This window comes from Oncorhynchus keta, unplaced genomic scaffold, assembly GCF_023373465.1.
Source record: "Oncorhynchus keta strain PuntledgeMale-10-30-2019 unplaced genomic scaffold, Oket_V2 Un_scaffold_12020_pilon_pilon, whole genome shotgun sequence".
Classification (NCBI taxonomy): Eukaryota; Metazoa; Chordata; class Actinopteri; order Salmoniformes; family Salmonidae; genus Oncorhynchus; species Oncorhynchus keta.
In genome coordinates this window covers 280088-304281 of record NW_026290764.1, presented here as the reverse complement: position 1 = coordinate 304281, position 24194 = coordinate 280088, and the positions used below count along the sequence as shown (strand labels likewise).

General features: G+C 40.7%; 1 long non-coding RNA gene across 6 annotated transcripts; it reads left to right on the top strand.

Moving 5' to 3' along the window:
- The first annotated feature begins 1109 nt into the window (after positions 1–1109).
- LOC127927318 (uncharacterized) lies at positions 1110–23738 on the top strand. Of its 6 annotated transcripts, none has more exons than XR_008126936.1 (3): positions 1110–1129; positions 17109–17152; positions 23485–23738. It is a non-coding gene; the product is annotated as an uncharacterized LOC127927318 (long non-coding RNA). The 6 variants fall into 6 exon arrangements; XR_008126937.1 differs by lacking the exon at positions 17109–17152 and adding an exon at positions 5585–5628; XR_008126934.1 differs by lacking the exon at positions 1110–1129 and adding an exon at positions 3934–3953.
- The last annotated feature ends 456 nt before the right edge of the window (positions 23739–24194 follow it).

Here is a 24194-nt window from a genome sequence, read left to right as displayed (position 1 = left end):
TTGTGTCTCTCAGGAGGTGAACTACTGTAACAGTTCAGTGTGTTATAGTGTCTCTCACTAAGACGTGAAATACTGTAACAGTTCAGTGTGTTATAGTGTCTCTAGGAGGTGAACTACTGTAACAGTTCAGTGTGTTATAGTGTCTCTAGGAGGTGAACTACTGTAACAGTTCAGTGTACTGTTGTGTCTCAAGGAGGTGAACTACTGTAACAGTTCAGTGTACTGTTGTGTCTCTAGGAGGTGAACTACTGTAACAGTTCAGTGTGTTATAGTGTCTCTAGGAGGTGAACTACTGTAACAGTTCAGTGTGTTATAGTGTCTCTAGGAGGTGAACTACTGTAACAGTTCAGTACTGTTGTGTCTCAAGGAGGTGAACGACTGTAACAGTTCAGTGTGTTATAGTGTCTCAAGGAGGTGAACTACTGTAACAGTTCAGTGTACTGTTAGTGTCTCAAGGAGGTGAACTACTGTAACAGTTCAGTGTGTTATAGTGTCACTAAGAGGTGAACTACTGTAACAGTTCAGTGTGTTATAGTGTCACTATGAGGTGAACTACTGTAACAGTTCAGTGTGTTATAGTGTCACTAAGAGGTGAACTACTGTAACAGTTCAGTGTGTTATAGTGTCACAATGAGGTGAACTACTGTAACAGTTCAGTGTGTTATAGTGTCACTAAGAGGTGAACTACTGTAACAGTTCAGTGTGTTATAGTGTCACTAAGAGGTGAACTACTGTAACAGTTCAGTGTGTTATAGTGTCTCTAGGAGGTGAACTACTGTAACAGTTCAGTGTGTTATTGTGTCTCAAGGAGGTGAACTACTGTAACAGTTCAGTGTGTTATAGTGTCTCTAGGAGGTGAACTACTGTAACAGTTCAGTGTGTTATAGTGTCTCTCTAGGAGGTGAACTACTGTAACAGTTCAGTGTGTTATTGTGTCTCTAGGAGGTGAACTACTGTAACAGTTCAGTGTACTGTTGTGTCTCAAGGAGGTGAACTACTGTAACAGTTCAGTGTACTGTTGTGTCTCAAGGAGGTGAACTACTGTGACAGTTCAGTGTGTTATAGTGTCTCTCTCTAGGAGGTGAACTACTGTAACAGTTCAGTGTGTTATAGTGTCTCTCTCTAGGAGGTGAACTACTGTAACAGTTCAGTGTGTTATAGTGTCTCTAGGAGGTGAACTACTGTAACAGTTCAGTGTGTTATAGTGTCTCTAGGAGGTGAACTACTGTAACAGTTCAGTGTGTTATAGTGTCTCTAAGAGGTGAACTACTGTAACAGTTCAGTGTGTTATAGTGTCTCTCTCTAGGAGGTGAACTACTGTAACAGTTCAGTGTGTTATAGTGTCTCTAGGAGGTGAACTACTGTAACAGTTCAGTGTGTTATAGTATCTCTAGGAGGTGAACTACTGTAACAGTTCAGTGTGTTATAGTGTCTCTAGGAGGTGAACTACTGTAACAGTTAAGTGTGTTATAGTGTCTCTCCCTAAGACGTGAACTACTGTAACAGTTCAGTGTGTTATAGTGTCTCAAGGAGGTGACCTACTGTAACAGTTTGTGTACTGTTGTGTCTCAAGGAGGTGAACTACTGTAACAGTTCAGTGTACTGTTGTGTCTCAAGGAGGTGAACTACTGTGACAGTTCAGTGTGTTATTGTGTCTCACTAGGAGGTGAACTACTGTAACAGTTCAGTGTGTTATAGTGTCACTAAGAGGTGAACTACTGTAACAGTTCAGTGTGTTATAGTGTCTCTAGGAGGTGAACTACTGTAACAGTTCAGTGTGTTATAGTGTCACTAAGAGGTGAACTACTGTAACAGTTCAGTGTGTTATAGTGTCACTAAGAGGTGAACTACTGTAACAGTTCAGTGTGTTATAGTGTCTCAATGAGGTGAACTACTGTAACAGTTCAGTGTACTTATAGTGTCTCTAGTTGAACTACTGTAACAGTTCAGTGTGTTATAGTGTCTCAAGGAGGTGAACTACTGTAACAGTTCAGTGTGTTATAGTGTCTCTAAGAGGTGAACTACTGTAACAGTTCAGTGTGTTATAGTGTCTATGAACTACTGTAACAGTTCAGTGTACTGTTGTGTCTCAAGGAGGTGAACTACTGTAACAGTTCAGTGTGTTATAGTGTCACTAAGAGGTGAACTACTGTGACAGTTCAGTGTGTTATAGTGTCTCTACTACTGTAACAGTTCAGTGTGTTATAGTGTCACTAAGAGGTGAACTACTGTAACAGTTCAGTGTGTTATAGTGTCACTAATGAGGTGAACTACTGTAACAGTTCAGTGTGTTATAGTGTCACTAAGAGGTGAACTACTGTGACAGTTAGTGTGTTATAGTGTCTCAAGGAGGTGAACTACTGTAACAGTTCAGTGTGTTATAGTGTCTCTAGGAGGTGAACTACTGTAACAGTTCAGTGTGTTATAGTGAACTCTGTAACAGTTCAGTGTGTTATAGTGTCTCTAGGAGGTGAACTACTGTAACAGTTCAGTGTACTGTTGTGTCTCATAGTGAACTACTGTAACAGTTCAGTGTGTTATAGTGTCTCTAGGAGGTGAACTACTGTAACAGTTCAGTGTGTTATAGTGTCAGGAGGTGAACTACTGTAACAGTTCAGTGTGTTATAGTGTCTCTCAGGAGGTGAACTACTGTAACAGTTCAGTGTGTTATAGTGTCTCTAAGGAGGTGAACTACTGTAACAGTTCAGTGTGTTATAGTGTCTCTCTCTAAGGAGGTGAACTACTGTAACAGTTCAGTGTGTTATAGTGTCTCTCACTAAGAGGTGAACTACTGTAACAGTTCAGTGTGTTATAGTGTCTCTAGGAGGTGAACTACTGTAACAGTTCAGTGTGTTATAGTGTCTCTAGGAGGTGAACTACTGTAACAGTTCAGTGTGTTATAGTGTCTCTAAGAGGTGAACTACTGTAACAGTTCAGTGTGTTATAGTGTCTCTCTACTGTAACAGTTCAGTGTGTTATAGTGTCTCTAGGAGGTGAACTACTGTAACAGTTCAGTGTGTTATAGTGTCTCTAGGAGGTGAACTACTGTAACAGTTCAGTGTGTTATAGTGTCTCTCTCAGGAGGTGAACTACTGTAACAGTTCAGTGTACTGTTATAGTGTCTCTAAGAGGTGAACTACTGTAACAGTTCAGTGTGTTATAGTGTCTCAAGGAGGTGAACTACTGTAACAGTTCAGTGTGTTATAGTGTCTCTAAGAGGTGAACTACTGTAACAGTTCAGTGTGTTATAGTGTCTCAATGAGGTGAACTACTGTAACAGTTCAGTGTACTGTTATTTTTCAAGGAGGTGAACTACTGTAACAGTTCAGTGTGTTATAGTGTCACTAAGAGGTGAACTACTGTAACAGTTCAGTGTGTTATAGTGTCTCTAGGAGGTGAACTACTGTAACAGTTCAGTGTGTTATAGTGTCACTAAGAGGTGAACTACTGTAACAGTTCAGTGTGTTATAGTGTCACTAAGAGGTGAACTACTGTAACAGTTCAGTGTGTTATAGTGTCTCTAGGAGGTGAACTACTGTAACAGTTCAGTGTGTTATAGTGTCACTAAGAGGTGAACTACTGTAACAGTTCAGTGTGTTATAGTGTCTCTAAGTGAACTACTGTAACAGTTCAGTGTGTTATAGTGTCTCAAGGAGGTGAACTACTGTAACAGTTCAGTGTGTTATAGTGTCTCAAGGAGGTGAACTACTGTAACAGTTCAGTGTGTTATAGTGTCTCAGTGAACTCAGTGTGTTATAGTGTCTCTAAGAGGTGAACTACTGTAACAGTTCAGTGTGTTATAGTGTCTCTAAGGAGGTGAACTACTGTAACAGTTCAGTGTGTTATAGTGTCTCTAAGGAGGTGAACTACTGTAACAGTTCAGTGTGTTATAGTGTCTCTAGGAGGTGAACTACTGTAACAGTTCAGTGTGTTATAGTGTCTCTCTCTAGGAGGTGAACTACTGTAACAGTTCAGTGTGTTATAGTGTCACTAGGAGGTGAACTACTGTAACAGTTCAGTGTGTTATAGTGTCACTAGGAGGTGAACTACTGTAACAGTTCAGTGTGTTATAGTGTCTCTAGGAGGTGAACTACTGTAACAGTTCAGTGTGTTATAGTGTCACTAAGAGGTGAACTACTGTAACAGTTCAGTGTGTTATAGTGTCTCTCTCTAGGAGGTGAACTACTGTAACAGTTCAGTGTGTTATAGTGTCTCTAGGAGGTGAACTACTGTAACAGTTCAGTGTGTTATAGTGTCTCTCTCTAGGAGGTGAACTACTGTAACAGTTCAGTGTGTTATAGTGTCTCTAAGGAGGTGAACTACTGTAACAGTTCAGTGTGTTATAGTGTCTCTAGGAGGTGCACTACTGTAACAGTTCAGTGTACTGTTGTGTCTCAAGGAGGTGAACTACTGTAACAGTTCAGTGTACTGTTGTGTCTCAAGGAGGTGAACTACTGTAACAGTTCAGTGTGTTATTGTGTCTCAAGGAGGTGAACTACTGTAACAGTTCAGTGTGTTATAGTGTCTCTCTCTAGGAGGTGAACTACTGTAACAGTTCAGTGTGTTATAGTGTCTCTAGGAGGTGAACTACTGTAACAGTTCAGTGTGTTATAGTGTCTCAAGAGGTGAACTACTGTAACAGTTCAGTGTGTTATAGTGTCTCAGGAGGTGAACTACTGTAACAGTTCAGTGTGTTATAGTGTCTCTAAGGAGGTGAACTACTGTAACAGTTCAGTGTGTTATAGTGTCTCTAGGAGGTGAACTACTGTAACAGTTCAGTGTGTTATAGTGTCTCTAGGAGGTGAACTACTGTAACAGTTCAGTGTGTTATAGTGTCTCTAGGAGGTGAACTACTGTAACAGTTCAGTGTGTTATAGTGTCTCTAAGGAGGTGAACTACTGTAACAGTTCAGTGTGTTATAGTGTCTCTAGGAGGTGAACTACTGTAACAGTTCAGTGTAAAGGAGGTGAACTACTGTAACAGTTCAGTGTACTGTTATTTGTCTCAAGGAGGTGAACTACTGTAACAGTTCAGTGTGTTGTTGTGTCTCTAGGAGGTGAACTACTGTAACAGTTCAGTGTGTTATAGTGTCTCTAGGAGGTGAACTACTGTAACAGTTCAGTGTGTAGTGTCTCTCTAGGAGGTGAACTACTGTAACAGTTCAGTGTGTTATAGTGTCTCTAGGAGGTGAACTACTGTAACAGTTCAGTGTACTGTTGTGTCTCAAGGAGGTGAACTACTGTAACAGTTCAGTGTACTGTTGTGTCTCAAGGAGGTGAACTACTTCAACAGTTCAGTGTGTTATAGTGTCACTAAGAGGTGAACGACTGTGACAGTTCAGTGTGTTATAGTGTCTCTAGGAGGTGAACTACTGTAACAGTTCAGTGTGTTATAGTGTCACTAAGAGGTGAACTACTGTAACAGTTCAGTGTGTTATAGTGTCTCTAAGGAGGTGAACTACTGTAACAGTTCAGTGTGTTATAGTGTCTCTAGGAGGTGAACTACTGTAACAGTTCAGTGTGTTATAGTGTCTCTAGGAGGTGAACTACTGTAACAGTTCAGTGTGTTATAGTGTCTCTAGGAGGTGAACTACTGTAACATTTCAGTGTGTTATAGTGTCTCTAGGAGGTGAACTACTGTAACAGTTCAGTGTGTTATAGTGTCTCTAAGGAGGTGAACTACTGTAACAGTTCAGTGTGTTATAGTGTCTCTCAGGAGGTGAACTACTGTAACAGTTCAGTGTGTTATAGTGTCTCAAGGAGGTGAACTACTGTAACAGTTCAGTGTGTTATAGTGTCTCAAGGAGGTGAACTACTGTAACAGTTCAGTGTGTTATAGTGTCTCAAGGAGGTGAACTACTGTAACAGTTCAGTGTGTTATAGTGTCTCTAGGAGGTGAACTACTGTAACAGTTCAGTGTGTTATAGTGTCTCTAGGAGGTGAACTACTGTAACAGTTCAGTGTGTTATAGTGTCTCTAAGGAGGTGAACTACTGTAACAGTTCAGTGTGTGTATAGTGTCTCTAGGAGGTGAACTACTGTAACAGTTCAGTGTACTGTTATGAACTACTGTAACAGTTCAGTGTACTGTTGTGTCTCAAGGAGGTGAACTACTGTAACAGTTCAGTGTGTTATAGTGTCACTAAGAGGTGAACGACTGTAACAGTTCAGTGTGTTATAGTGTCTCTAGGAGGTGAACTACTGTAACAGTTCAGTGTGTTATAGTGTCTCTAGGAGGTGAACTACTGTAACAGTTCAGTGTGTTATAGTGTCTCTAAGGAGGTGAACTACTGTAACAGTTCAGTGTGTTATAGTGTCTCTAGGAGGTGAACTACTGTAACAGTTCAGTGTGTTATGTGTCTCAAGGAGGTGAACTACTGTAACAGTTCAGTGTGTTATAGTGTCTCTAGGAGGTGAACTACTGTAACAGTTCTAGTGTGTTATAGTGTCTGTGAACAGTTTCAGTGTGTTATAGTGTCTCAAGGAGGTGAACTACTGTGACAGTTCAGTGTGTTATAGTGTCACTATGAGGTGAACTACTGTAACAGTTCAGTGTGTTATAGTGTCACTAAGAGGTGAACTACTGTAACAGTTCAGTGTGTTATAGTGTCACTAAGAGGTGAACTACTGTAACAGTTCAGTGTGTTATAGTGTCACTAAGAGGTGAACTACTGTAACAGTTCAGTGTGTTATTGTGTCTCTCACTAAGACATGAAATACTGTAACAGTTCAGTCTGTTATAGTGTGTGTCTCTAAGAGGTGAACTAGTGTAACATTTCAGTCTGTTATAGTGTCTCTAGGAGGTGAACTACTGTAACAATTCAGTGTGTTATAGTGTCTCTAGGAGGTGAACTACTGTAACAGTTCAGTGTGTTATAGTGTCTCAAGGAGGTGAACTACTGTAACAGTTCAGTGTGTTATAGTGTCTCAAGGAGGTGAACTACTGTAACAGTTCAGTGTGTTATAGAGTCACTAAGAGGTGAACTACTGTAACAGTTCAGTGTGTTATAGTGTCTCTAGGAGGTGAACTACTGTAACAGTTCAGTGTGTTATAGTGTCTCTAGGAGGTGAACTACTGTAACAGTTCAGTGTGTTATAGTGTCTCTAGGAGGTGAACTACTGTAACAGTTCAGTGTGTTATAGTGTCTCTAGGAGGTGAACTACTGTAACAGTTCAGTGTGTTATAGTGTCTCTAGGAGGTGAACTACTGTAACAGTTCAGTGTGTTATGTCTCAGGAGGTGAACTACTGTAACAGTTCAGTGTACTATAGTGTCTCAAGGAGGTGAACTACTGTAACAGTTCAGTGTGTTATAGTGTCTCTAGGAGGTGAACTACTGTAACAGTTCAGTGTGTTATAGTGTCTCTAAGGAGGTGAACTACTGTAACAGTTCAGTGTGTTATAGTGTCTCTAGGAGGTGAACTACTGTAACAGTTCAGTGTGTTATAGTGTCTCTAAGGAGGTGAACTACTGTAACAGTTCAGTGAACTACTGTTCAGTGTGTGTCTCTAAGGAGGTGAACTACTGTAACAGTTCAGTGTGTTATAGTGTCTCTAGGAGGTGAACTACTGTAACAGTTCAGTGTGTTATAGTGTCTCTAGGAGGTGAACTACTGTAACAGTTCAGTGTGTTATAGTGTCTCTAGGAGGTGAACTACTGTAACAGTTCAGTGTGTTATAGTGTCTCTAGGACGTGAACTACTGTAACAGTTCAGTGTGTTATAGTGTCTCTTGGAGGTGAACTACTGTAACAGTTCAGTGTGTTATTGTGTCTCTCACTAAGAGGTGAACTACTGTAACAGTTCAGTGTGTTATAGTGTCTCTAAGAGGTGAACTACTGTAACAGTTCAGTGTGTTATAGTGTCTCTAAGGAGGTGAACTACTGTAACAGTTCAGTGTGTTATAGTGTCTCTAGGAGGTGAACTACTGTAACAGTTCAGTGTGTTATAGTGTCTCTAGGAGGTGAACTACTGTAACAGTTCAGTGTGTTATAGTGTCTCTCACTAAGACGTGAAATACTGTATCAGTTCAGTGTACTGTTATTTTTCAAGGAGGTGGACTACTGTAACAGTTCAGTGTGTTATAGTGTCTCTAGGAGGTGAACTACTGTAACAGTTCAGTGTGTTATTGTGTCTCAAGGAGGTGAACTACTGTAACAGTTCAGTGTACTGTTGTGTCTCAAGGAGGTGAACTACTGTAACAGTTCAGTGTGTTATAGTGTCTCTCTCTAGGAGGTGAACTACTGTAACAGTTCAGTGTGTTATAGTGTCTCTCTAGGAGGTGAACTACTGTAACAGTTCAGTGTGTTATAGTGTCTCTAGGAGGTGAACTACTGTAACAGTTCAGTGTGTTATAGTGTCTCTAAGGAGGTGAACTACTGTAACAGTTCAGTGTGTTATAGTGTCTCTAGGAGGTGAACTACTGTAACAGTTCAGTGTGTTATAGTGTCTCTAGAGGTGAACTACTGTAACAGTTCAGTGTGTTATAGTGTCTCTAAGGAGGTGAACTACTGTAACAGTTCAGTGTGTTATAGTGTCTCTAAGGAGGTGAACTACTGTAACAGTTCAGTGTGTTATAGTGTCTCTAGGAGGTGAACTACTGTAACAGTTCAGTGTGTTATAGTGTCTCAAGGAGGTGAACTACTGTAACAGTTCAGTGTGTTATAGTGTCTCTAAGGAGGTGAACTACTGTAACAGTTCAGTGTATTGTGTCTCAAGGAGGTGAACTACTGTAACAGTTCAGTGTACTGTTATAGTGTCTCAAGGAGGTGAACTACTGTAACAGTTCAGTGTGTTATAGTGTCTCTAGGAGGTGAACTACTGTAACAGTTCAGTGTGTTATTGTGTCTCAAGGAGGTGAACTACTGTAACAGTTCAGTGTACTGTTGTGTCTCAAGGAGGTGAACTACTGTAACAGTTCAGTGTTATATTGTGTCTCAGTGAACTACTGTAACAGTTCAGTGTGTTATAGTGTCTCTAGGAGGTGAACTACTGTAACAGTTCAGTGTGTTATTGTGTCTCTAGGAGGTGAACTACTGTAACAGTTCAGTGTACTGTTGTGTCTCAAGGAGGTGAACTACTGTAACAGTTCAGTGTGTTATAGTGTCACTAAGAGGTGAACTACTGTAACAGTTCAGTGTGTTATAGTGTCTCTAAGGAGGTGAACTACTGTAACAGTTCAGTGTGTTATAGTGTCACTAAGGAGGTGAACTACTGTAACAGTTCAGTGTGTTATAGTGTCTCTAGGAGGTGAACTACTGTAACAGTTCAGTGTGTTATAGTGTCTCTAGGAGGTGAACTACTGTAACAGTTCAGTGTGTTATAGTGTCTCTAGGAGGTGAACTACTGTAACAGTTCAGTGTGTTATTGTGTCTCTCACTAAGACATGAAATACTGTAACAGTTCAGTGTGTTATAGTGTCTCTAGGAGGTGAACTACTGTAACAGTTCAGTGTGTTATTGTGTCTCTAAGGAGGTGAACTACTGTAACAGTTCAGTGTACTGTTGTGTCTCAAGGAGGTGAACTACTGTAACAGTTCAGTGTGTTATAGTGTCTCTAGGAGGTGAACTACTGTAACAGTTCAGTGTGTTATTGTGTCTAACAGTTCAGTGTACTGTTGTGTCTCAAGGAGGTGAACTGTAACAGTTCAGTGTACTGTTGTGTCTCTAGGAGGTGAACTACTGTAACAGTTCAGTGTGTTATAGTGTCTCAAGGAGGTGAACTACTGTAACAGTTCAGTGTGTGTAGGAGGTGAACTACTGTAACAGTTCAGTGTGTTTAGTGTCTCTAGGAGGTGAACTACTGTAACAGTTCAGTGTGTTATAGTGTCTCTAGGAGGTGAACTACTGTAACAGTTCAGTGTGTTATAGTGTCTCTAGGAGGTGAACTACTGTAACAGTTCAGTGTGTTATAGTGTCTCTAGGAGGTGAACTACTGTAACAGTTCAGTGTGTTATAGTGTCTCTAGGAGGTGAACTACTGTAACAGTTCAGTGTGTTATAGTGTCTCTCTAGGAGGTGAACTACTGTAACAGTTCAGTGTGTTATAGTGTCTCTAAGAGGTGAACTACTGTAACAGTTCAGTGTGTTATAGTGTCTCTAGGAGGTGAACTACTGTAACAGTTCAGTGTGTTATAGTGTCTCTAGGAGGTGAACTACTGTAACAGTTCAGTGTGTTATTGTGTCTCTCACTAAGACGTGAAATACTGTAACAGTTCAGTGTGTTATAGTGTCTCTAGGAGGTGAACTACTGTAACAGTTCAGTGTGTTATAGTGTCTCAAGGAGGTGAACTACTGTAACAGTTCAGTGTGTTATTGTGTCTCAAGGAGGTGAACTACTGTAACAGTTCAGTGTGTTATTGTGTCTCTAGGAGGTGAACTACTGTAACAGTTCAGTGTGTTATAGTGTCTCTAGGAGGTGAACTACTGTAACAGTTCAGTGTACTGTTGTGTCTCAAGGAGGTGAACTACTGTAACAGTTCAGTGTACTGTTGTGTCTCAAGGAGGTGAACTACTGTAACAGTTCAGTGTGTTATAGTGTCACTAAGAGGTGAACGACTGTGACAGTTCAGTGTGTTATAGTGTCTCTAGGAGGTGAACTACTGTAACAGTTCAGTGTGTTATAGTGTCACAATGAGGTGAACTACTGTAACAGTTCAGTGTGTTATAGTGTCACTAAGAGGTGAACTACTGTGACAGTTCAGTGTGTTATAGTGTCTCTAGGAGGTGAACTACTGTAACAGTTCAGTGTACTGTTGTGTCTCAAGGAGGTGAACTACTGTAACAGTTCAGTGTGTTATAGTGTCTCAAGGAGGTGAACTACTGTAACAGTTCACAGTTCAGTGTGTTCAGTGTGTTATAGTGTCTCTCACTAAGAGGTGAACTACTGTAACAGTTCAGTGTGTTATAGTGTCTCTAGGAGGTGAACTACTGTAACAGTTCAGTGTGTTATAGTGTCTCTAGGAGGTGAACTACTGTAACAGTTCAGTGTGTTATAGTGTCTCTAGGAGGTGAACTACTGTAACAGTTCAGTGTACTGTTGTGTCTCAAGGAGGTGAACTACTGTAACAGTTCAGTGTGTTATAGTGTCTCAAGGAGGTGAACTACTGTAACAGTTCAGTGTGTTATAGTGTCTCAAGGAGGTGAACTACTGTAACAGTTCAGTGTGTTATTGTGTCTCTAGGAGGTGAACTACTGTAACAGTTCAGTGTGTTATAGTGTCTCAAGGAGGTGAACTACTGTAACAGTTCAGTGTACTTATTGTGTCTCTAGGAGGTGAACTACTGTAACAGTTCAGTGTGTTATAGTGTCTCTAGGAGGTGAACTACTGTAACAGTTCAGTGTGTTATAGTGTCTCTACTACTGTAACAGTTCAGTGTGTTATAGTGTCTCTAGGAGGTGAACTACTGTAACAGTTCAGTGTGTTATAGTGTCTCTAAGAGGTGAACTACTGTAACAGTTCAGTGTGTTATAGTGTCACTAGGAGGTGAACTACTGTAACAGTTCAGTGTTTTTATAGTGTCTCTAGGAGGTGAACTACTGTAACAGTTCAGTGTGTTATAGTGTCTCTAGGAGGTGAACTACTGTAACAGTTCAGTGTGTTATTGTGTCTCTAGGAGGTGAACTACTGTAACAGTTCAGTGTGTTATAGTGTCTCTAGGAGGTGAACTACTGTAACAGTTCAGTGTGTTATAGTGTCTCTAGGAGGTGAACTACTGTAACAGTTCAGTGTGTTATAGTGTCTCTAGGAGGTGAACTACTGTAACAGTTCAGTGTGTTATAGTGTCTCTAGGAGGTGAACTACTGTAACAGTTCAGTGTGTTATAGTGTCTCTAGGAGGTGAACTACTGTAACAGTTCAGTGTGTTATAGTGTCTCAAGGAGGTGAACTACTGTAACAGTTCAGTGTGTTATAGTGTCTCTAGGAGGTGAACTACTGTGACAGTTCAGTGTGTTATGAACTACTGTAACAGTTCAGTGTGTTATAGTGTCTCTAGGAGGTGAACTACTGTAACAGTTCAGTGTGTTATAGTGTCTCTAGGAGGTGAACTACTGTAACAGTTCAGTGTGTTATAGTGTCTCTAGGAGGTGAACTACTGTAACAGTTCAGTGTGTTATAGTGTCTCTAGGAGGTGAACTACTGTAACAGTTCAGTGTGTTATAGTGTCTCTAGGAGGTGAACTACTGTAACAGTTCAGTGTGTTATAGTGTCTCTCACTAAGACGTGAACTACTGTAACAGTTCAGTGTGTTATAGTGTCTCAGGAGGTGAACTACTGTAACAGTTCAGTGTACTGTTGTGTCTCAAGGAGGTGAACTACTGTAACAGTTCAGTGTGTTATAGTGTCTCAAGGAGGTGAACTACTGTAACAGTTCAGTGTGTTATAGTGTCTCAAGGAGGTGAACTACTGTAACAGTTCAGTGTACTGTTGTGTCTCTAGGAGGTGAACTACTGTAACAGTTCAGTGTACTGTTGTGTCTCAAGGAGGTGAACTACTGTAACAGTTCAGTGTACTGTTGTGTCTCAAGGAGGTGAACTACTTCAACAGTTCAGTGTGTTATAGTGTCACTAAGAGGTGAACGACTGTGACAGTTCAGTGTGTTATAGTGTCTCTAGGAGGTGAACTACTGTAACAGTTCAGTGTGTTATAGTGTCACAATGAGGTGAACTACTGTAACAGTTCAGTGTGTTATAGTGTCTCTAGGAGGTGAACTACTGTAACAGTTCAGTGTGTTATAGTGTCTCTAGGAGGTGAACTACTGTAACAGTTCAGTGTACTGTTATTGTGTCTCAAGGAGGTGAACTACTGTAACAGTTCAGTGTACTGTTGTGTCTCAAGGAGGTGAACTACTGTAACAGTTCAGTGTGTTATAGTGTCTCTAAGAGGTGAACTACTGTAACAGTTCAGTGTGTTATAGTGTCTCTCTCTAGGAGGTGAACTACTGTAACAGTTCAGTGTGTTATAGTGTCTCTCTAGGAGGTGAACTACTGTAACAGTTCAGTGTGTTATAGTGTCTCTAGGAGGTGAACTACTGTAACAGTTCAGTGTGTTATAGTGTCTCTAGGAGGTGAACTACTGTAACAGTTCAGTGTACTGTTGTGTCTCAAGGAGGTGAACTACTGTAACAGTTCAGTGTGTTATAGTGTCTCTAGGAGGTGAACTACTGTCAGTTCAGTGTACTGTTTGTGTCTCTAAGGAGGTGAACTACTGTAACAGTTCAGTGTACTGTTGTGTCTCTAAGAGGTGAACTACTGTAACAGTTCAGTGTGTTATAGTGTCTCTAGGAGGTGAACTACTGTAACAGTTCAGTGTGTTATAGTGTCTCTCAGGAGGTGAACTACTGTAACAGTTCAGTGTGTTATAGTGTCTCTAGGAGGTGAACTACTGTAACAGTTCAGTGTGTTATAGTGTCTCAAGGAGGTGAACTACTGTAACAGTTCAGTGTACTGTTATAGTGTCTCTAGGAGGTGAACTACTGTAACAGTTCAGTGTACTTATGTGTCTCTAAGGAGGTGAACTACTGTAACAGTTCAGTGTACTGTATAGTGTCTCTAGGAGGTGAACTACTGTAACAGTTCAGTGTGTTATAGTGTCTCTAGGAGGTGAACTACTGTAACAGTTCAGTGTGTTATAGTGTCTCTAGGAGGTGAACTACTGTAACAGTTCAGTGTGTTATAGTGTCTCTAGGAGGTGAACTACTGTAACAGTTCAGTGTGTTATAGTGTCTCTGGGAGGTGAACTACTGTAACAGTTCAGTGTGTTATTGTGTCTCTCACTAAGACATGAAATACTGTAACAGTTCAGTGTGTTATAGTGTCTCAGGAGGTGAACTACTGTAACAGTTCAGTGTGTTATAGTGTCTCTAAGGAGGTGAACTACTGTAACAGTTCAGTGTGTTATAGTTGTCTCTCAAGGAGGTGAACTACTGTAACAGTTCAGTGTGTTATAGTGTCTCTAGGAGGTGAACTACTGTAACAGTTCAGTGTGTTATTGTGTCTCTAGGAGGTGAACTACTGTAACAGTTCAGTGTACTATAGTGTGTCTCAAGGAGGTGAACTACTGTAACAGTTCAGTGTGTTGTGTCTCAAGGAGGTGAACTACTGTAACAGTTCAGTGTGTTATAGTGTCTGTCACTAAGAGGTGAACTACTGTAACAGTTCAGTGTGTTATAGTGTCTCTAGGAGGTGAACTACTGTAACAGTTCAGTGTGTTATAGTGTCAGTGAACTACTGTAACAGTTCAGTGTGTTATAGTGTCTCTAGGAGGTGAACTACTGTAACAGTTCAGTGTGTTATAGTGTCTCTAGGAGGTGAACTACTGTAACAGTTCAGTGTGTTATAGTGTCTCTAGGGAGGTGAACTACTGTAACAGTTCAGTGTGTTATAGTGTCACTAGGAGGTGAACTACTGTAACAGTTCAGTGTGTTATAGTGTCTCTAGGAGGTGAACTACTGTAACAGTTCAGTGTGTTATAGTGTCACTAGGAGGTGAACTACTGTAACAGTTCAGTGTTTTTATAGTGTCTTTAGGACGTGAACTATTGTATCAGTTCCGTGTGTTATAGCGTCTCTAACAAAGACGTGAAATACTGTAACAGTTCAGTGTGTTATAGTGTCTCTAGGAGGTGAACTACTGTAACAGTTCAGTGTGTTATAGTCTCAAGAGGTGAACTACTGTAACAGTTCAGTGTACTGTTGTGTCTCAAGGAGGTGAACTACTGTAACAGTTCAGTGTACTGTTATAGTGTCTCAAGGAGGTGAACTACTGTAACAGTTCAGTGTACTGTTAGTGTCTCTAGGAGGTGAACTACTGTAACAGTTCAGTGTGTTTAGTGTCTCAAGGAGGTGAACTACTGTAACAGTTCAGTGTGTTATAGTGTCACTCAAGAGGTGAACTACTGTAACAGTTCAGTGTGTTATAGTGTCTCTAGGAGGTGAACTACTGTAACAGTTCAGTGTGTTATAGTGTCTCTAAGAGGTGAACTACTGTAACAGTTCAGTGTGTTATAGTGTCTCAAGGAGGTGAACTACTGTAACAGTTCAGTGTGTTATAGTGTCTCTAGGAGGTGAACTACTGTAACAGTTCAGTGTGTTATGTGTCTCTCAGGAGGTGAACTACTGTAACAGTTCAGTGTGTTATAGTGTCTCTAGGAGGTGAACTACTGTAACAGTTCAGTGTGTTATAGTTTCTCTGGGAGGTGAACTACTGTAACAGTTCAGTGTACTGTTGTATCTCTAGGAGGTGAACTACTGTAACAGTTCAGTGTGTTATAGTGTCTCTAGGAGGTGAACTACTGTGACAGTTCAGTGTGTTATAGTGTCTCTCTCTAGGAGGTGAACTACTGTAACAGTTCAGTGTGTTATAGTGTCTCTAGGAGGTGAACTACTGTAACAGTTCAGTGTGTTATAGTGTCTCTAGGAGGTGAACTACTGTAACAGTTCAGTGTGTTATAGTGTCTCTAGGAGGTGAACTACTGTAACAGTTCAGTGTGTTATAGTGTCTCTAGGAGGTGAACTACTGTAACAGTTCAGTGTGTTATAGTGTCTCAAGGAGGTGAACTACTGTAACAGTTCAGTGTGTTATAGTGTCACTAAGAGGTGAACTACTGTAACAGTTCAGTGTGTTATAGTGTCTCTAGGAGGTGAACTACTGTAACAGTTCAGTGTACTTATAGTGTCTCAAGGAGGTGAACTACTGTAACAGTTCAGTGTGTTATAGTGTCTCAAGGAGGTGAACTACTGTAACAGTTCAGTGTGTTATAGTGTCTCTCTACTGTAACAGTTCAGTGTGTTATAGTGTCTCTAGGTGAACTACTGTAACAGTTCAGTGTGTTATAGTGTCTCTAAGAGGTGAACTACTGTAACAGTTCAGTGTACTGTTAGTGTCTCAAGGAGGTGAACTACTGTAACAGTTCAGTGTGTTATAGTGTCTCTAAGAGGTGAACTACTGTAACAGTTCAGTGTGAACTACTGTAACAGTTCAGTGTACTGTTGTGTCTCAAGGAGGTGAACTACTGTAACAGTTCAGTGTACTGTTGTGTCTCTAGGAGGTGAACTACTGTAACAGTTCAGTGTGTTATAGTGTCTCTAGGAGGTGAACTACTGTAACAGTTCAGTGTGTTATAGTGTCTCTAGGAGGTGAACTACTGTAACAGTTCAGTGTGTTATAGTGTCTCTAGGAGGTGAACTACTGTAACAGTTCAGTGTGTTATAGTGTCACAATGAGGTGAACTACTGTAACAGTTCAGTGTGTTATAGTGTCACTAAGAGGTGAACTACTGTGACAGTTCAGTGTGTTATAGTGTCTCTAAGAGGTGAACTACTGTAACAGTTCAGTGTGTTATAGTGTCTCTAAGAGGTGAACTACTGTAACAGTTCAGTGTGTTATAGTGTCTCTAGGAGGTGAACTACTGTAACAGTTCAGTGTGTTATAGTGTCTCTAGGAGGTGAACTACTGTAACAGTTCAGTGTGTTATGTTGTCTCTCAAGGAGGTGAACTACTGTAACAGTTCAGTGTACTTATAGTGTCTCAAGGAGGTGAACTACTGTAACAGTTCAGTGTGTTATAGTGTCTCTAAGGAGGTGAACTACTGTAACAGTTCAGTGTGTTATAGTGTCTCTAAGAGGTGAACTACTGTAACAGTTCAGTGTGTTATAGTGTCTCAAGGAGGTGAACTACTGTAACAGTTCAGTGTGTTATAGTGTCTCTAAGGAGGTGAACTACTGTAACAGTTCAGTGTGTTATAGTGTCTCTCTAGGAGGTGAACTACTGTAACAGTTCAGTGTGTTATAGTGTCTCAAGGAGGTGAACTACTGTAACAGTTCAGTGTGTTATAGTGTCTCTAGGAGGTGAACTACTGTAACAGTTCAGTGTGTTATAGTGTCTCTAAGAGGTGAACTACTGTAACAGTTCAGTGTGTTATAGTGTCTCAAGGAGGTGAACTACTGTAACAGTTCAGTGTACTGTTATAGTGTCTCAAGGAGGTGAACTACTGTAACAGTTCAGTGTACTGTTGTGTCTCAAGGAGGTGAACTACTGTAACAGTTCAGTGTGTTATTGTGTCTCTCAAGGAGGTGAACTACTGTAACAGTTCAGTGTGTTATAGTGTCTCTAGGAGGTGAACTACTGTAACATTTCAGTGTGTTATAGTGTCTCTAGGAGGTGAACTACTGTAACAGTTCAGTGTACTGTTGTGTCTCTAGGAGGTGAACTACTGTAACAGTTCAGTGTACTGTTGTGTCTCAAGGAGGTGAACTACTGTAACAGTTCAGTGTACTGTTGTGTCTCAAGGAGGTGAACTACTGTAACAGTTCAGTGTGTTATAGTGTCTCTAGGAGGTGAACTACTGTAACAGTTCAGTGTGTTATAGTGTCTCTAGGAGGTGAACTACTGTAACAGTTCAGTGTGTTATAGTGTCACTAAGAGGTGAACTACTGTAACAGTTCAGTGTGTTATAGTGTCTCAAGGAGGTGAACTACTGTAACAGTTCAGTGTGTTATAGTGTCTCAAGGAGGTGAACTACTGTAACAGTTCAGTGTGTTATTGTGTCTCAAGGAGGTGAACTACTGTAACAGTTCAGTGTGTTATAGTGTCACTAAGAGGTGAACTACTGTGACAGTTCAGTGTGTTATAGTGTCACTAAGAGGTGAACTACTGTAACAGTTCAGTGTGTTATAGTGTCACTAAGAGGTGAACTACTGTAACAGTTCAGTGTGTTATAGTGTCTCTAGGAGGTGAACTACTGTAACAGTTCAGTGTGTTATAGTGTCTCTAGGAGGTGAACTACTGTAACAGTTCAGTGTGTTATTGTGTCTCAAGGAGGTGAACTACTGTAACAGTTCAGTGTGTTATAGTGTCTCAAGGAGGTGAACTACTGTAACAGTTCAGTGTGTTATAGTGTCAGTGAACTACTGTAACAGTTCAGTGTCTATAGTGTCTCTCTAGGAGGTGAACTACTGTAACAGTTCAGTGTGTTATAGTGTCTCTAGGAGGTGAACTACTGTAACAGTTCAGTGTGTTATAGTGTCTCAAGGAGGTGAACTACTGTAACAGTTCAGTGTACTGTTGTGTCTCAAGGAGGTGAACTACTGTAACAGTTCAGTGTGTTATAGTGTCTCTAGGAGGTGAACTACTGTAACAGTTCAGTGTGTTATAGTGTCTCTCACTAAGATGTGAAATACTGTATCAGTTCAGTGTGTTATAGTGTCTCAATGATGTGAAATACTGTAACAGTTCAGTGTACTGTTGTTTCTCAAGGAGGTGAACTACTGTAACAGTTCAGTGTGTTATAGTGTCTCAAGGAGGTGAACTACTGTAACAATTCAGTGTGTTATAGTGTCTCTCTAGGAGGTGAACTACTGTAACAGTTCAGTGTGTTATAGTGTCTCAAGGAGGTGAACTACTGTAACAGTTCAGTGTGTTATTGTGTCAGGAGGTGAACTACTGTAACAGTTCAGTGTGTTATAGTGTCTCTAGGAGGTGAACTACTGTAACAGTTCAGTGTGTTATAGTGTCTCTAGGAGGTGAACTACTGTAACAGTTCAGTGTGTTATAGTGTCTCTCTAGGAGGTGAACTACTGTAACAGTTCAGTGTGTTATAGTGTCTCTAGGAGGTGAACTACTGTAACAGTTCAGTGTACTCAGTGAACTACTGTTAGTTCAGTGTCTGTTGTGTCTCAAGGAGGTGAACTACTGTAACAGTTCAGTGTGTTGTGTCTCAAGGAGGTGAACTACTGTAACAGTTCAGTGTGTGTATGTGTCTCTAGGAGGTGAACTACTGTAACAGTTCAGTGTGTTATAGTGTCTCTAAGGAGGTGAACTACTGTAACAGTTCAGTGTGTTATAGGAGGTGAACTACTGTAACAGTTCAGTGTGTTATAGTTGTGTCTCAGGAGGTGAACTACTGTAACAGTTCAGTGTGTTATAGTGTCTCTAAGAGGTGAACTACTGTAACAGTTCAGTGTGTTATAGTGTCTCTAAGAGGTGAACTACTGTAACAGTTCAGTGTGTTATAGTGTCTCAAGGAGGTGAACTACTGTAACAGTTCAGTGTGTTATAGTGTCTCAAGGAGGTGAACTACTGTAACAGTTCAGTGTGTTATAGTGTCTCTAGTGAACTACTGTAACAGTTCAGTGTGTTATAGTGTCTCTAGGAGGTGAACTACTGTAACAGTTCAGTGTGTTTAGTGTCTCAAGGAGGTGAACTACTGTAACAGTTCAGTGTGTTATAGTGTCTCTAAGGAGGTGAACTACTGTAACAGTTCAGTGTGTTATAGTGTCTCTAGGAGGTGAACTACTGTAACAGTTCAGTGTGTTATAGTGTCTCTAAGGAGGTGAACTACTGTAACAGTTCAGTGTGTTATAGTGTCTCTAGGAGGTGAACTACTGTAACAGTTCAGTGTGTTATAGTGTCTCAAGAGGTGAACTACTGTAACAGTTCAGTGTGTTATAGTGTCTCTCTAGGAGGTGAACTACTGTAACAGTTCAGTGTGTTATAGTGTCTCTCTAAGAGGTGAACTACTGTACAGTTCAGTGTGTTATAGTGTCTCTAGGAGGTGAACTACTGTAACAGTTCAGTGTGTTATAGTGTCTCTAGGAGGTGAACTACTGTAACAGTTCAGTGTGTTATAGTGTCTCTAGGAGGTGAACTACTGTAACAGTTCAGTGTGTTATAGTGTCTCTAGTGAACTACTGTAACAGTTCAGTGTACTGTTATAGTGTCTCAAGGAGGTGAACTACTGTAACAGTTCAGTGTGTTATAGTGTCTCTCTCTAGGAGGTGAACTACTGTAACAGTTCAGTGTGTTATAGTGTCTCTAAGGAGGTGAACTACTGTAACATTTCAGTGTGTTATAGTGTCTCTAGGAGGTGAACTACTGTAACAGTTCAGTGTGTTATAGTGTCTCTAGGAGGTGAACTACTGTAACAGTTCAGTGTGTTATAGTGTCTCTAGGAGGTGAACTACTGTAACAGTTCAGTGTGTTATAGTGTCTCTCCCTAAGGAGGTGAACTACTGTAACAGTTCAGTGTGTTATAGTGTCTCTAAGGAGGTGAACTACTGTAACAGTTCAGTGTACTGTATAGTGTCTCAAGGAGGTGAACTACTGTAACAGTTCAGTGTACTGTATGTGTCTCAAGGAGGTGAACTACTGTAACAGTTCAGTGTTTATGTGTCTCAAGGAGGTGACCTACTGTAACATTTCAGTGTGTTATAGTTTCTCTGGGAGGTGACCTACTGTAACAGTTCAGTGTACTGTTGTGTCTCAAGGAGGTGAACTACTGTAACATTTCAGTGTGTTATAGTTTCTCTGGGAGGTGACCTACTGTAACAGTTCAGTGTACTGTTGTGTCTCAAGGAGGTGAACTACTGTAACATTTCAGCGTACTGTTGTGTCTCTAGGAGGTGAACTACTGTAACAGTTCAGTGTGTTATAGTGTCTCTAGGAGGTGAACTACTGTAACAGTTCAGTGTGTTATAGTGTCTCTAGGAGGTGAACTACTGTAACAGTTCAGTGTGTTATAGTGTCTCAAGGAGGTGAACTACTGTAACAGTTCAGTGTACTGTTGTGTCTCTAAGGTGAACTACTGTAACAGTTCAGTGTACTTATGTGTCTCAAGGAGGTGAACTACTGTAACAGTTCAGTGTGTTATTGTGTCTCAAGGAGGTGAACTACTGTAACAGTTCAGTGTGTTATAGTGTCTCTAGGAGGTGAACTACTGTAACAGTTCAGTGTGTTATAGTGTCTCTAAGAGGTGAACTACTGTAACAGTTCAGTGTGTTATAGTGTCTCTAGGAGGTGAACTACTGTAACAGTTCAGTGTGTTATAGTGTCTCAAGGAGGTGAACTACTGTAACAGTTCAGTGTGTTATAGTGTCTCTCAAACTACTGTAACAGTTCAGTGTGTTATAGTGTCTCTAGGAGGTGAACTACTGTAACAGTTCAGTGTGTTATAGTGTCTCTAGGAGGTGAACTACTGTAACAGTTCAGTGTGTTATAGTGTCTCTAGGAGGTGAACTACTGTAACAGTTCAGTGTACTGTTGTGTCTCAAGGAGGTGAACTACTGTAACAGTTCAGTGTGTTATAGTGTCTCTAGGAGGTGAACTACTGTAACAGTTCAGTGTGTTATAGTGTCTCTAGGAGGTGAACTACTGTAACAGTTCAGTGTGTTATAGTGTCTCTCACTAAGACGTGAAATACTGTAACAGTTCAGTGTGTTATTTTTCAAGGAGGTGAACTACTGTAACAGTTCAGTGTGTTATAGTGTCTCTAGGAGGTGAACTACTGTAACAGTTCAGTGTACTGTTGTGTCTCAAGGAGGTGAACTACTGTAACAGTTCAGTGTACTGTTGTGTCTCAAGGAGGTGAACTACTGTAACAGTTCAGTGTGTTATAGTGTCTCTCTCTAGGAGGTGAACTACTGTAACAGTTCAGTGTGCTGTTGTGTCTCAAGGAGGTGAACTACTGTAACAGTTCAGTGTGTTATAGTGTCTCTAGGAGGTGAACTACTGTAACAGTTCAGTGTGTTATAGTGTCTCTAGGAGGTGAACTACTGTAACAGTTCAGTGTGTTATAGTGTCTCAAGGAGGTGAACTACTGTAACAGTTCAGTGTGTTATAGTGTCTCTCTCTAGGAGGTGAACTACTGTAACAGTTCAGTGTGTTATAGTGTCTCTAGGAGGTGAACTACTGTAACAGTTCAGTGTGTTATAGTGTCTCTCACTAGGAGGTGAACTACTGTAACAGTTCAGTGTGTTATAGTGTCTCAAGGAGGTGAACTACTGTAACAGTTCAGTGTACTGTTGTGTCTCAAGGAGGTGAACTACTGTAACAGTTCAGTGTACTGTTGTGTCTCAAGGAGGTGAACTACTGTAACAGTTCAGTGTACTGTTGTGTCTCTAGGAGGTGAACTACTGTAACAGTTCAGTGTACTGTTGTGTCTCTAGGAGGTGAACTACTGTAACAGTTCAGTGTACTGTTGTGTCTCAAGGAGGTGAACTACTGTAACAGTTCAGTGTACTGTTAGTGTCTCAAGGAGGTGAACTACTGTAACAGTTCAGTGTGTTATAGTGTCTCTAGGAGGTGAACTACTGTAACAGTTCAGTGTACTGTTGTGTCTCTAGGAGGTGAACTACTGTAACAGTTCAGTGTATAGTTGTCACAAGGAGGTGAACTACTGTAACAGTTCAGTGTGTTATAGTGTCACTAAGAGGTGAACTACTGTAACAGTTCAGTGTGTTATAGTGTCTCTAGGAGGTGAACTACTGTAACAGTTCAGTGTGTTATAGTGTCTCAAGGAGGTGAACTACTGTAACAGTTCAGTGTGTTATAGTGTCTCTAAGAGGTGAACTACTGTAACAGTTCAGTGTGTTATAGTGTCTCAAGGAGGTGAACTACTGTAACAGTTCAGTGTGTTATAGTGTCTCTAGGAGGTGAACTACTGTAACAGTTCAGTGTGTTATAGTGTCTCTAGGAGGTGAACTACTGTAACAGTTCAGTGTGTTATAGTGTCTCTAAGGAGGTGAACTACTGTAACAGTTCAGTGTGTTATAGTGTCTCTAAGAGGTGAACTACTGTAACAGTTCAGTGTGTTATAGTGTCTCTAGGAGGTGAACTACTGTAACAGTTCAGTGTGTTATAGTGTCTCTAGGAGGTGAACTACTGTAACAGTTCAGTGTGTTATAGTGTCTCTAAGGTGAACTACTGTAACAGTTCAGTGTGTTATAGTGTCTCTCACAAGAGGTGAACTACTGTAACAGTTCAGTGTGTTATAGTGTCTCTAAGAGGTGAACTACTGTAACAGTTCAGTGTGTTATAGTGTCTCTAAGGAGGTGAACTACTGTAACAGTTCAGTGTGTTATTGTGTCTCAAGGAGGTGAACTACTGTAACAGTTCAGTGTGTTATAGTGTCTCTAGGAGGTGAACTACTGTAACAGTTCAGTGTGTTATAGTGTCTCTAGGAGGTGAACTACTGTAACAGTTCAGTGTGTTATAGTGTCTCTCACTAAGACGTGAAATACTGTATCAGTTCAGTGTACTGTTATTTTTCAAGGAGGTGAACTACTGTAACAGTTCAGTGTGTTATAGTGTCTCTAGGAGGTGAACTACTGTAACAGTTCAGTGTACTGTTGTGTCTCAAGGAGGTGAACTACTGTAACAGTTCAGTGTACTGTTGTGTCTCAAGGAGGTGAACTACTGTAACAGTTCAGTGTGTTATAGTGTCACTAGGAGGTGAACTACTGTAACAGTTCAGTGTGTTATAGTGTCTCTAGGAGGTGAACTACTGTAACAGTTCAGTGTGTTATAGTGTCTCTAAGAGGTGAACTACTGTAACAGTTCAGTGTGTTATAGTGTCTCAAGGAGGTGAACTACTGTAACAGTTCAGTGTGTTATAGTGTCTCTAGGAGGTGAACTACTGTAACAGTTCAGTGTGTTATAGTGTCTCTCTAGGAGGTGAACTACTGTAACAGTTCAGTGTGTTATAGTGTCTCTAAGAGGTGAACTACTGTAACAGTTCAGTGTGTTATAGTGTCTCAAGGAGGTGACCTACTGTAACAGTTTGTGTACTGTTGTGTCTCAAGGAGGTGAACTACTGTAACAGTTCAGTGTACTGTTGTGTCTCAAGGAGGTGAACTACTGTAACAGTTCAGTGTTCTGTTGTGTTTCAAGGAGGTGAACTACTGTAACAGTTCAGTGTACTGTTGTGTCTCTAGGAGGTGAACTACTGTAACAGTTCAGTGTACTGTTGTGTCTCAAGGAGGTGAACTACTGTAACAGTTCAGTGTACTGTTGTGTCTCTAGGAGGTGAACTACTGTAACAGTTCAGTGTACTGTTGTGTCTCAAGGAGGTGAACTACTGTAACAGTTCAGTGTACTGTTGTGTCTCTAGGAGGTGAACTACTGTAACAGTTCAGTGTACTGTTGTGTCTCAAGGAGGTGAACTACTGTAACAGTTCAGTGTGTTATAGTGTCTCAAGGAGGTGAACTACTGTAACAGTTCAGTGTACTGTTGTGTCTCTAGGAGGTGAACTACTGTAACAGTTCAGTGTACTGTTGTGTCTCAAGGAGGTGAACTACTGTAACAGTTCAGTGTGTTATAGTGTCTCTAGGAGGTGAACTACTGTAACAGTTCAGTGTGTTATAGTGTCTCTCTCTAGGAGGTGAACTACTGTAACAGTTCAGTGTGTTATAGTGTCTCTAGGAGGTG